The 17,196-nt window shown below is 42.3% G+C and overlaps 1 long non-coding RNA gene across 1 annotated transcript; it reads right to left on the bottom strand.

Moving 5' to 3' along the window:
- Window positions 1-2,193: 2,193 nt before the first annotated feature.
- On the bottom strand, window positions 2,194-4,439 carry LOC143177147 (uncharacterized). The gene is made up of 3 exons (XR_013001541.1): window positions 3,828-4,439; window positions 3,476-3,767; window positions 2,194-2,529 (listed from the first exon to the last, which is right to left on the bottom strand). It is a non-coding gene; the product is annotated as an uncharacterized LOC143177147 (long non-coding RNA).
- Window positions 4,440-17,196: the final 12,757 nt, after the last annotated feature.

Below are 17,196 nucleotides of genomic sequence, written 5' to 3'. Positions count from 1 at the left end.
GGTTTGGTCTGGGTTAGGTCAGGGTTAGCTCTGGGTATATACAAAATAAGAGGAGACGTTGCTAAAAATACATTAATTTAATATATTTATAATAATCATCAGAATCTCGGTTGCCGCTGCGACCCCGACCGCGGCTTCTCCCATACTTCCATTTACGGACTTTCTTTTTAAAATCCCAGAACTGTAATATGAAAAATAGACACATGTTATTCACGAAATTTACTTCGTTCTTGAACAAAAAATGAATAGATAAATTACTTAGCGCTTTAGCATAGATCGCCTATGATCTACGTACGTTTTGTCGTCATGCCTCCTCTAAAGCTAGCGCCGACGCCGACGCCGACGCCGACGTCCACACCAACGCCGACTCCGACGCCGACGCCGGAGTCGGTGGAAGCTTTAGAGGAGACATGACGACAAAAGATACGCAGATCATAGGCGATCTTATGCTAAAGCGCTCAGTAATTTATCTATTCATTTTTTGTTTAAGAACGAAGTAAATTTCGTGAATAACATGTGTCTATTTTTCATACTATAATTTTGGGACTTTAAAAAGAAAATCCGCAAGTGGAGGTATGGGAGAAGCCGCAGTCGGGGTCGCGGAAGCAACTGCGATCCTGGCCTGGGGGGAAGAAGCGGGAACGGGGGGGAAAATTTAATTATAAATTATTATAATTAAAAAGTAAACATATTAAATTAATGTATTTTTAGCAATGTCTCCTTTTATTTTGTATATATCCAGACCTAACCCAGACCTAACCCAGACCTAAGAACATATAAATATTATAAACAATTTATATTCTTTATTTTTAGTTTATTATTGCATGTAGAATCGCTCTTTCTCGATTGTATCAGCTTGTACATAAACTTGTTTTAATTTAATTTTTCATACAAAATACACAGAGAATGTCATCGTTTGATCTTTAAACTCATCCCTCAAAATTTCATAAAAATTTTTGAAGATCTCACCGAATAATCTCCTTCCGAGTCGAAACGTGAAAATATCTATAATATCAAAAAGGCTGCTTGTGCCTTGTTACGCTTGCCGGTGACTTGGACCTAAGCGTTTCAAGCTTCTTTCCGAATCTTTCCAAAGCAGTGCCGAACCGCCGAGCTCACTTTCTGTTCGAACCTTACAATGTCACTCGGAATGACTTTTCATGGGACTTCTTGTGGGACATGAACGAAACATGCAGCTCGTATAGTTGCATGTGTAGTAGTGCGTCAAATTCTCGAAACTCGCGTGCCAACTCAGGGCAGCACGGGCCTCCTGATTAGGCGCTGCCTGGTGTGTTCAAGCGGAACTAAACTTGTCAGTTTTTTACTCTGTTTTATCTCTAACCTGGCAAAAAGCACTGCCAAATCGCGCTGACGCTTTACGTCCTTATATTGGAAGGTTTTGAGCTGGAAAAGGGCTCATTCGATAGAGGAAGGTTCAATCTAGCCCGCGCTGGTCATGATTTCGCTCAGAACAATCTCTAAATTAGCTAAAAATGCTTAGATTTCATGGCTGTGAATTTGTCGATTTTTGCTTTACTTTGAACACATATTACTGAACATCAGCAGAATCTGATTAAATAATGACCATATATAATAATTTTTCTTTATTACATGTTTCCATATGCGTACTCATTGCGAGAACTTATTATATATTTATGTATCTGTTGGCATTTGTCACGATATTTCAGATGCACAGATTTTCGGAAGAAGTATATCTTGCAAAAGGAAATGACGAACTGGACCCCCATTTTTCGGAGTCATATACAAATTGAAAAATTAGATCTAAATTACAAGAAAATGTTTGAGGTACAAGTGGTATGGCATTAAGAATTAAACAAGATGATGACAATGACTTGGCCTTGAAACGACTTTGTAGAGTTCTGAAAAAGTTATATTTGAATTTTTAAAGAGAACCCTATATTTTTCATACAATATTCTTGTACCTAACATCGAAATGTTTTCAAAACACCACCTGCACATGTATTTTGCGTAAATCATTGTTAAGTTATTAACTGTTCAAGTTAACATGCCGCCGGCATTAGCGTTACCCGATGTACACCACGAGGAGGTTGCTCGGTCGGACTTTGTACATCAGGGTGGCTTTAAGAAGTGCCGATTAGGTGAGAGGGGAAGGGGGGGGATCTCTTTATATGTTCCCTATTATTGATAATATATTTCTGAAACTTAACTGCGAATTCTTTTTCTACATTTATTAGCATTTCATGTGTCATTTTTGCACACTCGTTAATTTTTTTTGCGCGATTCTGTTATACTTTCAACTGGAGTTTGAAACACAATTTATTTTAGATACCCCCATAGAAAAAAATTACATGGCGAACAATCTGGTGATCATGGTAACCATGGTATTGATCTATCGTACCCTATCCACTTATTCTTGAAATTTTCATTCAACCAGTTTGTGACTCCTGACATATAATGTTGAGATGCACTATTGTACTGGAACCAGACATTTCTTTCTTCGATTAGTATCTTGTTATCTAGAATGTTATTTACGTGAGTTTGCAAAAACTGTAAATATATTTTTGTCCATTGAGTATTCCATGAATAAAATATGGACCATTTATTTTCGATTAAATATTCCACACCGCACCATTACTGAGTTTTAATATTGATTACTCCTTTCAAAGGTCCAATGAAGATTCGTCTGAGACCACATTCTAAAGACCACTACAGACTATGCGTGGTTCATGATTCGTGCTACATCAATTCGTACATATTTGTCGATGCGACGAATTGACATTATACTCTATGCGTAATTCGCAGTCCGTGATTCATGATATGTTAACTCGTGCTGGCCAGCAGAGCATTCGTTCATTCTACGTAGATGTTTTGACACGAATGGATTTTGTTCACCGATAATAGTGGCAAAGAAAAAATGAATTTTCTAGAAAAAAAAGATTATTTGACTTCGTGATAGCAAATATTTTATGCATTCTGATTACTGATGTCTCTTCTGCAATATTTTTCCATGCGTCTACTACTTTATTTCTATTCTTTTTATCCTTATGAGATGCATCCCTTAAAGATCAATAATTTTTCTTTTTTTCTATGAAATATATACTCTCTTCATCGACCCATTCTATTATAAAGTTGATGTTTCTACTACGGACGAATATACAAAACTAATGACGCTCTACGACTCGACACCGAAGCATATACAGGACGACGAACAATAACGAATAGCGAACTGGTGCTTTCATACTATGCGTCACTGTTTGCGCAACAATGAAATTTCTTTGAGTTTGTCAAGTTTTCCGCCTCAGAGACGAAACACCACGCACTAATGCGAACGCATCGGTGTATACAGACTACTTGCCCACAACGCATACGACGCAATTCACGAACCATGCATAGTCTGTAGCAGCCTTAATAAATTGTGTAGATGTAATGCCTTTGGTGTAAAACATGCATTCGCCTATTACCAGGAGATAACAGATAAACATCGGATCATTACCAATTTTTTCCGGTATCCATAATGCAAACTCGATGCGAGAATCATAATCGCGTGATAAAATTTTATGTACCATAGTAGACCTAAATGGTTTAGATTTGTGCTTCTTTAATATAATATCGCTGGTTTATTTAGACAATCCAGCATTAAAAGCAATTGTACGAGCAGATGTTTTGGGATTAATTTCAATGACTGCTAAAACATTAGCTTCCTCGTCCTCAGATCAAGCATGTCGGTCACTTTTTTGCTTATTCACATTCCCAATGTTTATAATGCGCTGAACAATTTTTTTTGCCTACAAATATAAAAACTATTTAGTACCAGTAGCAATAAAGCACAACAAATTATATTTTACCGTCATCACATCCGATTTTGATCGAGCAGGATGACGCTCATGAAATTTTTAACAGACGTCGCGGCAGAATAAATAAATCCATTTAAAAATTCAAATGTAATCTTTACAGGTCTCTCCAAGGTCATCTAAAGGTAAAATTATTGTTATCACTTTATTTGCCCCTTAGTGCCATACCACTTTTATATGAAACATTTTTTTGTATTCTTAATACCTAGAGAATTAACTGTGTGTAGACATTTAAACTGGACATACTATACATAAATTTGTTGCGATGATTTATTTATATAGATATTTAATGCAATCATACTTTGACTTAATAATTTCTAATATGTTACCTCGTAATAAATTTCATAGTGCCATATTTATTACATACGCTATTACAACATGCAACTCTTTCACTTCGAACAACCTTCCAAAAAATATATATAAATGTTCTTTACACCTCTGAGCCACTTTTCTTCAGTTACAATGGCATTGTCAACATATAACAAGGTAGAAATCCTGACTCATAACATATATATATAATAGCTCTCGTGTACATTCTTTCCGTGATGAAACACTGCATTTACAACTCCAACATCTTATGTTATCTTCTTCCCTTGCTCTTGGTTACATAATCTATTTAAAATACTCAAACAATGAAAGTGAATTTATTTGAAAAACAAACACATTGGCTTTGATATTGTGATTGCAATGTGAGAATTTAATTGTATCATTTTATAAAGTCTGTTTTTGCACATACCTGTTTACAAACACCAAATTCAAAATTCATTTTTTATTGCACAAGATTATCTTTTTTTCATAATTCCAAAAGTTGTAAATTTTCTACATAATACCTTTCCTTACAAAAATAGTCAATTCTGAAGTCAACAATGATAAATCGTACTTATTATCTAACATAGCTCCAACATCTTCTATTATTTTCTTCCCTTGTTCTTGGTTATGTAGTCTATCTAAAATGCTCAATCAATGAAAGTACACTTATTTGAAAAACAAACACAGTAGCTTTGATATTGTGATTGCGACATGAGAATTTAATTATGTTATTTTATAAAGTCTATTATCGCACTTACTTGTTTTCAAATAGCAAATTCAAAATTTACATCCAATTTTATTGCACGAAATTGCTTCTTTTCTTGAAATTCCGGATATATTACCAAAGCTTCTAATTTGTTTACTAATTGATGCTTGCTGCATAAAAGTATCTACTTTGATAACCTATAAATAAAAGAAAATAATGAGCACATAAATAATGCCTAGTTAAATCAAGCTATAAAATAAACTTAAGGAATTAGAGTAAAAACATATGAAATATTTTATTATTTTCATCCAAAATACACAATTAGAAATAAAAAACACAGATACATAACTTCTACCTCTGTAACCTAACAAATGACATACGCAGCAAATGAAAGTCACACCACGTTTTGATTGATCACAGCAATTTCAGAAGAAGCCAATAATCTATACGCGAATATTAGAAATAACATTAGTAGTTTATAAACATTTTTATTTACACGTGTCCAATAAAAATGCATTTATTAACAAAAAGATTCATGGTATAATTCATACTTGGCGCGAATGCTGCCGAGATTGGCCGAAACTTCTGATGTATTGCCAATCACTTTAATTGGATAATGCCGCCACACTCTTAAATTAATTTGGAACTACAAAAATCGCATTTGGTATCTATCTTGTTCGCACAAATTTACATAAATCTATCTTTCTCTCTCTAACTAAAGTAGTAAAGTTCTGACAGACATCTTACTAGATTTCATCAGACGTTTATCGATACACGAACCGCTTAATATGTTATTTTTTCGATAATGCATATACTAATTTCACTAATATTAGTATCAATACGTAGATGAAGGTTTATAGAGTTATAATTAATCAATTTCCATGAAAAAAACATCTTCTAAGATACTTTTAAAAAACTCAAAGTTCAACATTCTCCTCTCTGTCGATTCGTGTATAGATAATTTCAGTGCGAGCTTCACGCCACTTCACCCCTACTACTCGTGGTGCGAATGTGCCAATAAGAGAAAAAGAAAAAACATAAAAGTGAGTTTGAAAAAAGAAATAAAAAAACTTCTCTAGACGGATACAAAACGAACGCCTTACGCTCTCGGTCATACCACTTTGTCTTTGACTTTTCGTTCCCTTGATACTTCAATAATGAGTAAATATTACAACTATTTTTTATATAAATAGCTGGCAAGAAACCCCTAGCATTTTGTATATGTTTAATACTCATCTGTGCTTATAATCTAGCTGTGGCTGAGCCCAAAAAATGGGGGGGTCCAGTTTGTAATTTTCCCTTGTTAGTACTGTTATATTGAGTTCCTTATTCCATTGAATTTAACCATAGAAAAATTAGGCATTTTATTTAGAATAAATATATTGTTCGCTTACTACTTGAAATTATAGAGATGAATAAGAAAGATAGTTCAGTAGGACACCTCGTACAGTAGGTGGTATGGTAGGTATATTTTCTCGTTTACTGGCGTTACCTCTGTTTGTCATGAAAATACAATGTGTTTTTCCTTGAAAAATCGCAGAGGGCACTCGAAAACCAGTGTTTTTTCGGGAAGTCGGTTTTTCAGAACATGAGACACGAAAGCCCATATCGATGTGAAGTTAGCTCACAATAGCAACCAATTTAAATAAAACATAGGTAAAAAAATTGCTCTTTAATTGCCTATAATTGCTCATGAATTACTTTTTATTGCTCACTTTTAGTTTTCGAGATATTTACAAAAAACTGTAGCATGTTAGCAGCGAAAGGGACTGGAGTTTGGAGTTCGAACTAGAGTTCCTAAATACGTATGAGGTGTCTCTGACGGAGATCGAAGAAATAAGCAATCATTAGGTTTTGGTAGAAAACTTCAGTTTTGTCCAGTTTCACGCTACGGCTTAATCTCAACCTTGCGTTTCGTAAAGTATACAATTTAGACAGTGTTGTAGGGAGCGTGAGGTAACTCCCTAGTTACGCCCACAGAGGGCGTAGTGGCGCCACTGCCAACTGGGAGAAAAGCCGGGATACTCTAGGGAGTTTTGGCCCGAGGGATTCTCGGCATCCCCACGCGAGGAGAAACAGAGTCTAGCTCAAGCGAGCGCAACGAGCAGAGGGAATAAAGAGAATTCCACTGAAGACCACGTGTACAGTAATTTTCCGTGCCCCTAAGATCGCGTCACGTAGGCCAGAGCCTACAATTGGTGACCCCGACGTGATCTCGACGCAGTATGGAAGAAGTGGCTCAAAACAGCGCGGTGGCGATCCACGCCGCTAAGTTTTGGCCTGAAAAACTGGCGCTTTGGTTCGCACAGTTAGACGCGCAGTTCAATTTGCGCAACATAACGCAGGAAGATACAAAGTTTTGGCACGTGGTCGCGCAGCTGAATGCCAAGTCGGCGCAGGAGGTGGAGGATATCCTCCTGAACCCACCAGAACAGAATAAATACACGAGGCTGAAGACGGAACTCATCACGCGTCTGTCGACATCCAAGCAGCGAAAAATCAAACAACTCCTCGAACACGAAGAAAAAGGGGACCGCACGCCGTCGCAATTTCTGAGGCACATGAAGAGCCTCACAGGAGATGACGTGCCTGAGGATTTTATTAAAACATTGTGGGCAAGTCGGTTACCGATAGCCATGCAATCGGTGCTGGCGACGCAAGATGGCGTCGAGTTAGAGAAAATGGCCGTCCTAGCGGACAGAGTTGGCGAGGTGACGCCCATGCAAGCGCAGCCGACTTCATTCTCAAGCAACGTCGCAGCACTCGGCGATACCAACGCCCTCGTGGAGCAGATCGCGGCGCTAGTGACAGCGAAGCTGGAGGACAGAGGGCGCGAGAGGAGGCGCAGTGTTTCCCGCGGTCGGTACCGCAAGCGCTCGAAAACACGATTCGAAGAGCGCCCGAAGGGTGTCTGCTGGTACCACTGGCGCTTTAAAGAGAAGTCAACCAAGTGCACTCAGCCGTGCTCATACGCGGCGGGAAACTAGAAGCAGAGTCGCTGATGGCGACAAGCGGCCCTGAGCGAACAATACGTCGCCTGTTTGTTACCGACGGAACAACGAGGACCCAGTACCTGATCGACACCGGGGCTGAGGTGAGCGTTTTCCCGCGGAAGAAAGTGAATGGTGCGCGAGCGAAGTCAAACTTTTTACTCACGGCAGCGAACGGGTCGCTGATAAACACTTACGGACAGATAGTGATAAGTGTAGACTTAAGGTTACGCCGCGCATTCCCGTGGACGTTTATCATCGCAGACATTGAGCGACCTATTATTGGCGCGGACTTTCTAGCGCGATACGGCCTCCTGCCGGATGTTCAGGACCGCCGGTTAATTGATAAGATCACCGGACTTTCGGTACCGGGAACAGTGCCAATCGGAGGGGTCGAGTCGGCTCAGTGCGTGGCGCCGGTGGCGGACAGTGAAGTGTATGCGCTGCTAAAGAAATACGAGTGCATCACGCGGCCGGCGGTATGCGCCAGTGCAGCCAAGCACGAGGTAAAGCACCACATCGTCACTACACCGGGACCTCCGGTGTCGCACAAACCGCGGCGTCTAACGACGGACCGGCTAAAGGCGGCGAAGCAGGAGTTCGAGTACATGCTGCAACAAGGCATCGCACGGCCATCGAAGAGCGCGTGGGCATCGCCGTTGCATTTGGTGCCCAAAAAGAACAGTGAGTGGCGGCCGTGCGGGGACTATCGCGCGTTGAACGCCAGAACGGTACCCGACGCGTACCCAGTGCCGCACATTCAGGATTTCGCGCAGAGCCTACACGGGAAAGCCGTTTACACGAAAATCGATCTGGTGCGCGCATATCACCAAATCCCGGTCGCGGAGGACGACGTACACAAAACCGCGATTACGACGCCGTTCGGACTATACGAGTTTCCGGTGATGACCTTCGGGCTGCGAAACGCCGCGCAAACGTTTCAACGTTTCATGGACGAGGTCGTGCGCGGGTTGGACAGTGTGTACGTGTACATAGACGATGTGCTAGTAGCCTCGGACTCTAGAGAGCAACATATGAGGCACCTTGAACAACTATTTCAGAGGTTCGCGAAGTTCGGAGTAGTGATTAACTCTGCGAAGTGCGAGTTTGCGGTACCGAAGTTGTCCTTCCTCGGTTTCACGGTCGGCAAGGAAGGGATCCGGCCTTTGGCCGATAAAGTAGAGGCCATCGCGAGTTACCACAAGCCGGTAAACCAGGCGGAGCTCAGCAGGTTCCTCGGTATGGTAAATTTCTACCGACGTTGCATACCGAGAGCAGCGGAAATCCAAGCCCCGCTGGTGAGCTGCCTGACGACCGGGAAGAAGAGGGATCTGGTCGATTGGTCGCCCGAAGCCGAGGCCGCCTTCAAAAGGTCGAAAGCAGCGTTAGCTGATGCAGCCACGCTGGCGCATCCGTCATCCAGGGCCAAGCTGGCCATGATGGTGGATGCCTCGGAGGTTGCAGTGGGAGTGGTGCTGCAGCAATACCAGAACGACGCATGGGAGCCGTTAGCCTTTTTCTCAAGGAAACTCAATCCGGCTCAACAAAAATATAGTGCCTATGACCGGGAGTTGTTGGCGATATACTCGGCAATGAAGTATTTCCGGCACGCCGTAGAGGGGAGAGCTTTTACGATCTACACAGATCACAAGCCACTCATTTTTGCCCTTAATCAGAGACCAGAGAAGTGCACACCTATTCAATTCCGGTATCTCAATTATATCGCTCAATTTTCGACAGATATACAGCACGTCAAAGGCACGGACAACACCACCGCTGATGCACTGTCGCGCATTGAAGAGGTGATCGCGCCGGTGAACTACCAGGCGCTCGCCGAAGCGCAGAAGTCGGACAGCGAACTCTGGCAGATGATTGCAAATCCCAGAGGTCTGATCATCAAGAAGGTTCGCTTTATGCAGCCCAACGTAGACGTGTTCTGCGACATTTCCACAGGCCACGCTCGTCCTCTGGTGACATTAGCTTTCCGCAGGAGCATTTTCGACAGCCTGCACAATCTGGCTCACGCTGGACCCAAAGAAACGGTGAAAATGGTCACGCAGCGTTTCGTCTGGCCGTCGGTGAAGAAGGACTGCCGAACCTGGGCAAGAAGTTGTTTGCAGTGCCAACGGGCGAAGATTACACGGCATGTGTCGACGCCGGTAGGGGAGTTCATAACCCCCACCGCGCGGTTCGACCATATACACGTGGACATCGTTGGACCGCTGCCGTATTCAAAAGGGTACACCCACTGTGTAACGGTAATCGATCGGTTCTCCAGGTGGCCAGAGGCCTTTCCGGTGGCAGACATCAGCGCGGAGACAGTTGCACGAACGCTGTTCGCGGGCTGGATCGCGCGGTACGGCGTACCCCTCAGGGTAACCACCGATCAGGGTCGGCAGTTTGAGTCCGTTTTGTTCAAATCCTGGGCGAAAGCGTTGGGAACGGAGCACCATAGGACATCCGCCTATCATCCGCAGGCCAACGGGGCTGTCGAGCGCCTTCATCGGCAGTTAAAGGCGGCGATTATGTGCCATCAGGAAGATAGCTGGTCAGAGACACTTCCGGCAGTGCTGCTGGGCGTCCGGGCAGCAGTCAAAGAAGACAGCGGGACGACACCGGCAGAGATGGTCTTTGGGGAAACCCTACGCCTGCCCGGCGATCTGATCGCGGGCAACGACCAAGTGGAGGTGTCCGTTTTCGTGGAGCAGCTGCGGGAACGTATGAAATTGTTAGAGCCAGTCCCGAGGGCGCATCACGGACATAAGCGCGTGTTTATTTTTAAAGATCTGGACACGGCGTCGCATGTGTTGATGCGCCGCGACGCGGTTAAAAAGCCGCTGCAATCGCCGTACGAGGGACCGTATTTAGTTTTAAAACGTAGCGATAAGAACTTTGTAATTAGAATAGGACAGCGCGAAGTAAATGTAAGCAAAGACAGGCTCAAGCCAGCCTTTATTGTAAGCGAAAGCTAGGGCAATAGAAGTAGTAAGATGCCTAGCGTTTCATACCAAAGTGAGACCAAGGTTCCTATTTACAGTTTCTAGGTTAAGTATGACGTGCAATGTAAGTCGTATGTTGCTTGGAGGTATATTTTTCATATAGCGTTTTTATCTTGTCATTGTGTTCAAAAAGAAAAAATGTAATATATGTGATCTTCGTGACTCACTCGCCGTCACTGGCGGGGGGGGGGGGGGGGGGGGGGGGGGGTAGGGAGCGTGAGGTAACTCCCTAGTTACGCCCACAGAGGGCGTAGCGGCGCCACTGCCAACTGGGAGAAAAGCCGGGATACTCTAGGGAGTTTTGGCCCGAGGGATTCTCGGCATCCCCACGCGAGGAGAAACAAAGTCTAGCTCAAGCGAGCGCAACGAGCAGAGGGAATAAAGAGAATTCCACTGAAGACCACGTGTACAGTAATTTTCCGTGCCCCTAAGATCCCGTCACGTAGGCCAGAGCCTACAGTGTGATACGAATGATTGAAAGTGTTCCAAATTATGTCCTGATTACTATCATTTTTATCTGATGAATATAAGAGATTCATTCGTTAATATTTAGTATTAATAACACAGAAAATGGGTTACTTCTCAAAGTTTTATGAAATTCGAATATCTTGTAAAACTCGCTCAATATTCTGAATAATTTTTCTATACATTGTGACGTTGCGCATAGCGCCGTTTCCGGTTGTGTTAAAGTCAGTGAAAAATAGTGAACAGAAGGACCGTACGGCTCCCTTGCGGAACACATGCCGAAAGACGTCTCCTGGGGGAAAATATCGCGTGTTGAGAATCGTCGCTAATTTCGGGTGCCTCTGTGCCGAGCGCGCACGACGTTTCAGGGCCGTAGAAGAGACCTGAGGGACCCTGAAGCCGTCCCCGTCCCCTGGCCGTGCAGTTTCCGGATTCAGGCGCCGTATCTACACCGGATGGTACAAGGGCCCTCCACCCTTGGAGTTGAGGGACTTGCCGCCTCCGCGGTGGACCAGAGAGCCCGAGGAAAATCTACCCACCAGCAGAAAGATGGTCCCGCGGTGTTGCCCTTTTATAAAGGCTCAAGCGGAAGGCGAGGGTGGAGGCGAGCCCGGAGATCGTTGTCCAGGCGACCGGAGCCATAGGAAGTCCTGGGGAAGTCTCCATAATGCCGAACAAATGTGGATCGTCGCCGGAGAGGAGCGAGGCCTCGCTCCTCGCATACGCGCTTGAGCCAGAGCCAAAGCGAGTACGCGGAGGGGCTGTAGCGCTTGCGCGAAGGAGGGACGTGCGCGCGTGCCGAGTGTCCTCACTCGTTGCCGAAACGACCGAGATTACGGAGTGCGAAATTAGGGTAAGCCGCTTGAATTATCTTGGTCCCTAATTATCGGGTACGCAGTGCCGTTAGTGCGAGGCGCGACTCGGGTTTCCTCCAGGGCGTCTTTGATATCGCGGTATTGTGTAAATCATCGAATTGTATCGCTATTCCGGTCATTACGATCGACACAACTTTGTAACGGGCGAGTCCGCGTGTGCCGTAGTGTTAGGACACGTGTTTGTTTCCGTACCGACCACCTGTGGTTTTCTGTAACCGTGTCGTTTGCACGGTGCCGATTCTCTAATAAACATCTGTGGAAGACAAAATGCGTTTCGTCTCTGCCTTGCCGTGAAGGCTCGATTCCTCTGCGTGTCCAGACCACGACTCTTCCTCTTCCGCCGAGCTAGCCGAGGATTGCCGCCGTACCTGCTCTGTAAGTGTCGCATATTGTCATTCGCTTTCGTTATAATTGGCACGAAAGTGCCTGGCGTCCATCTGGCCGTGTGAGCTCACGGCAGTTCGACGCAGGAGAATCTCTCGGACAACATCCTGCCGAATAAACAACCTGATAATATGTACTTGCCGCTTGGCCTTAGTTCTGAAGTATTAGCAATAAACCTTTGTAAGAGTGCGAGCACGGAATCATACGACGGCACTACCATTGTCGCACCATCTAGCATTACACAAATTATGTTTTCGTTAATAGCCCGAGTGCGATCGGGAGAGAGTGACAACGAGGCCCTTTTATTTTCGGGTCCTGGCTGGCGCGTGCTGGAACGGAAGTCATCAGTCGTCGTTCGATCTCAGCCGCCATGAGGTGCTAAATAAATTTCTCATTATCTTCATTTAACGGTTTTATGTTTTGGGAGCCCCACCGCCGATCTCCCTATACCTTACTTATATTTATAAATTATAAGATTTTTTACACATATTTCGGAAAATAAAGCTGAGCAGCGGCAACATGCATAGGAAAACGTTACTCAAAATTGTGTTCTCGACAACATATTTCAAAGTTATTGAAATCAGTGGGGTGGTCCCTTTGCTGCATGATTACCGCACATTTAACAAAAATTAACGATTTTCAGTAAGTAGTAGTGGAATGTTTACGTTAATGACTCTAGGCCCAAGGATGCTTCCGGATTCCTCGCCCGTCGATGTCACGTAGCAGGACCGGCAGGTGAGTTTAAGGCCTCGCAGCCAAAGATTTATGACTGCCACAAAATATCAACTTTGTTATTATGCGTTGCATCTTACCGAGAGTAACAGAGATGAACTTCCTTTGCTCTCCCGCTTAAAATAACACCAAATACTATGTAAACTGCATAATACTTAACGAAGTTAGCTTAAAATTTTGCAAACCTTTTTTCCATGTAACTTCTTTATTAAGCATTCAAATTATATTGCATTTCGTATCATTTTCATTGGAAAGACATAAGGAATTGATTGGTGCTACTTGCGCTAATGTCGAATGAGGAATATAGAATTTCATACTTTCGATTATTAAAGGGGTAGACTAGTCACATGAGTTTTAAAGATTACCAAGTAGGTAACTGCTGTTACAGTTTCCGTTACAGGAATAACGTTACCTACAGGAATGGAACTTATTGAACGTGAGATGGAGCTATTCTGCTTTCAAATTTGAAATGCTTTCATCGATAGCCTAGAAAAGTCGAGAGAGAAGGCCGATGTGACCCTTGCTTTCTCGCTCTTGAAACGCTGAGATTCAACTATTCAAGTTGCTGGCAAGCGACATGATCCACGCATGATTTTTTCAATTGCCCCAATATATTCATTTTTCAATTTGTTAAAAGGGGGCAGTAGCGGATCTACTCTTCAAAAGGCCTGAGACCTCACAAATTTTTGGAGCCTTACTGTAATAAATAAATTATTGGCAATATGTATTGTTTTATTTTTATACAATATTAAATACACGTAAAATTAAGAATATTTGGATCAAGTATTTGAAAAGACATTTGTTTCACTTTTATCACGATAGTAATGTATCTACAGGGTGTAACAAAAAAAAACAACTTTTATCTTAGCGAAAATGTTATATGAAGCTTAACTTTAGATGAAGTTAATAAGTTATTAACAAAAAACATTGAAAACTATATAAAAATACTTATTTCATAAGGAATGAACGAAAATTGGACGTATTAGTTGTTGTAATCGGTAAAAAGTACGGAAGCATCGGCTTTTATTTTTTGAATTACGACGGACCAAAGTAAAAAATGTTTAAATAAATTGAGGTTTATAATATGACTTCTAAATTCGATTGTACCCTTTATTGGATGGTGAGTAAGTAGACATGTAATTACTATCTGTAAAACTCACCCATTTGGAGAGGAATTCACCTGCTGCTTGAACACTTGTTCCACTGGGTCACTGTGTCGATCCCGGTCGTTGGGGGATGATGCATAGATAGCGTACATCATAGGTCCTGCTGATCGCAGGTAAACAACACCACAGGAAGCCACCTTGCATTTATAACACTCCGCGGTCACTAACACCATCGCTTCACCAAACGAGCACTTGACCTTTTAATAATCGATAACCGCAGAACGCACAGAATTGAATACCCCACTGTCGGAGATTATTTTGAAACGTTCTGGGGCGCGGTGTTCGCAATGCCGTGGCATTCCATAAATAAAAAGATGTTACACAATTCGGCGGCGAAATTATGATCGATACTGATGATTTTTTCCGAAGTCTCTTTCCTCGCATCCCTCCAGCGCGACTTCTCGGAGTGTAGCTTCGTCAAAATACTCGAATTTGATTTATTAGTTGACACCAACGAGATTGAGTCTTCCTCGATTACTTTTTTTAATGGAGGTGGCAGTCTCTTTTTCAGGTCGAAAAAGTCACAAACAAATTCATGGGAGAAAGCAAAGTTGAAGTCCTTTCAATGCATTCGGACGGATGTAATATGGAATTGCCCGTTGTTAAAAAGCGAGTTGGGGAAACTCTTGTGACCTTAAATATTTTATCAACACTGAAGTTGAAATATCTCCTTAATTAATGGGTTTTCAATATTAATAGGTTAATACTTTTTTGTAGAGAATATAAAGTTTCATCGATTGAAGTAGAAAAAAACATACGCTCCTATTTAAAGAAATATTGATAACTTTCATATCTCTTCTACGCGTCCACCCACAAGAAAACCCACAACACTAAAATATGTCTCTCTCGAAAACATTCAACTTCATATATATAAACATTTTTTGCTACGTATAATAATAATGACGAAAATTGAGGTGGTAAATTTATTTCCTTTTCTTCATTACAGATATTACACATGACAAACTAGGAAAAAACCTTTAGAGTCAACTTTTTAGTTAGTTCATTTGAGAACTTTACAGGTATGAAGAGTAGCTAACGTGTTGGGGTTTTTCTGTTCTGTTACCAGTGAAATCTCAGCTAAGACTGACTTTGTCAAACATATGGGGGTTATTTCTTGCGCAATTTAGGAGAGAGGGAAAGTCCAAATGCAACACCGAATGCAAGGCGCCCATCCAAGTTCGGGCATCTCCTATTGTTAAGAGTATCGAGACATCGACCAGCCGAAACACTTCAACCTTCTAAAACATCCGGGCACCATCCGCCCCAAAGATTTTGAGAAACCTTGAGTGCTCACTCTGGTCAATGTCAGGATTATTACACTGAACCCTGGCGACCCCGTTTGCATCTTTCGGCGGTCCTGCAACGCACATGTGCAGGCTTTTCTCTAGCACTTTCCCTCCCATCTATCTATGAACAAGAGTCTCGTTACGGACGTTTACGGACGTAACAATGTCAACTCATTAAGCAGGAGACAAAGTAAGGGTAGTAGAATAAAGTAAGGAATAATGTCAAGCGATGGATGGTTGTCAGAGAGGTGGGGAACATGAGGCTCGGAACCCTTGTCGGGATTTGAAGGTATAGTGGTCAAACATTACAGAGTCGTGTTAGTGCTTAGAATGGAGCAACTTTGTCTCAAATAACACAACTCGGTGAAATTGCTGGATGGCAATAGCTCATGTCTCGGGATCCTCTTCTGAGGTGCGTTTAATAATAGGTAATTGAATCTAATAAGTGAATAAGTTGAATCTAATAATCTAATAGGTAATTGAATCTTGTAACTATATTCTGTATCTCAAAAGAGATGTACTTGTAATCGCGAACCAATATCTCCAAAACGAGATAATAAATTAAACTACTTGTACATTATTATACATATATTTATTATACATATATTTTTGAGTTCGACCAGTCCAACTCCTTCCCGAATCTTCCGACGAATTCCGAGGAAGGCATAAAGTACCTAAACCTTCAATTTATGCTGTAAATATCCCCGGCAGCGAGGCTGGAACGTAACAATATATTAAATTTCTTACAGCGAGTGTAACTGCCACAGTTGGGAAGTTGTAAAGTAATGGTTTTAAATTCCGAAGATTTGGAGTATACAAATATCGATGTTCGATAGATTTTTTCTTTTCTCTGTTTATTTTTTTCTTCCTTCTTTCTGTGTCCAAATTAATATCTAACAATAAGTCCTTTTTGATACTATTGTTACGAGACGGGAGGCGAGCAGCGCGAGAGACCGTCGATGATAGGAATACTTCCAAAGAATAATATAGTGATCGATGTGTTAGTTGGTATAACGAACGAAACTGATGCAAAATCAGTTAGCTGTTGGAATTATTGCAGTTGAGGACGAACCTGATGTAAAATCAAGGAGCCTCTGAGGATAGGTGTGCTTGCGGACGAAACTGGTCTGTGATCGGTGAGCCGCAGGAGTGTGTTTTGCGAACGTACCTGATGCGAAATCAGGGAGTCACTAGGATTAGTTTTACAGACGAATTTAAATTAAAATTGAGGTGCTGTTAAGGAGGTTGGCAAATTCAAACAGACGAGCCTGATGCGAAATCAGGGTGCTGTAAGAAAGTTGGATAATGTACAGACGAAGCTGGTGTTATAGGTGGCTGTAGGAAGTAGACGAAACTGATGTAAAATCACTTAGCTACAGGATAGGTTAGCTTTCGTGGATGAACTCGAATAAATCGAGGAGCCACTAGGTCGAATGTAAAATCGGATGTGA

Source organism: Calliopsis andreniformis, chromosome 1 (assembly GCF_051401765.1).
Source record: "Calliopsis andreniformis isolate RMS-2024a chromosome 1, iyCalAndr_principal, whole genome shotgun sequence".
Lineage (NCBI taxonomy): Eukaryota > Metazoa > Arthropoda > Insecta > Hymenoptera > Andrenidae > Calliopsis > Calliopsis andreniformis.
The sequence above is the reverse complement of the archived record's forward strand: the minus strand, read 5'-3'. Positions and strand labels throughout refer to the sequence as shown.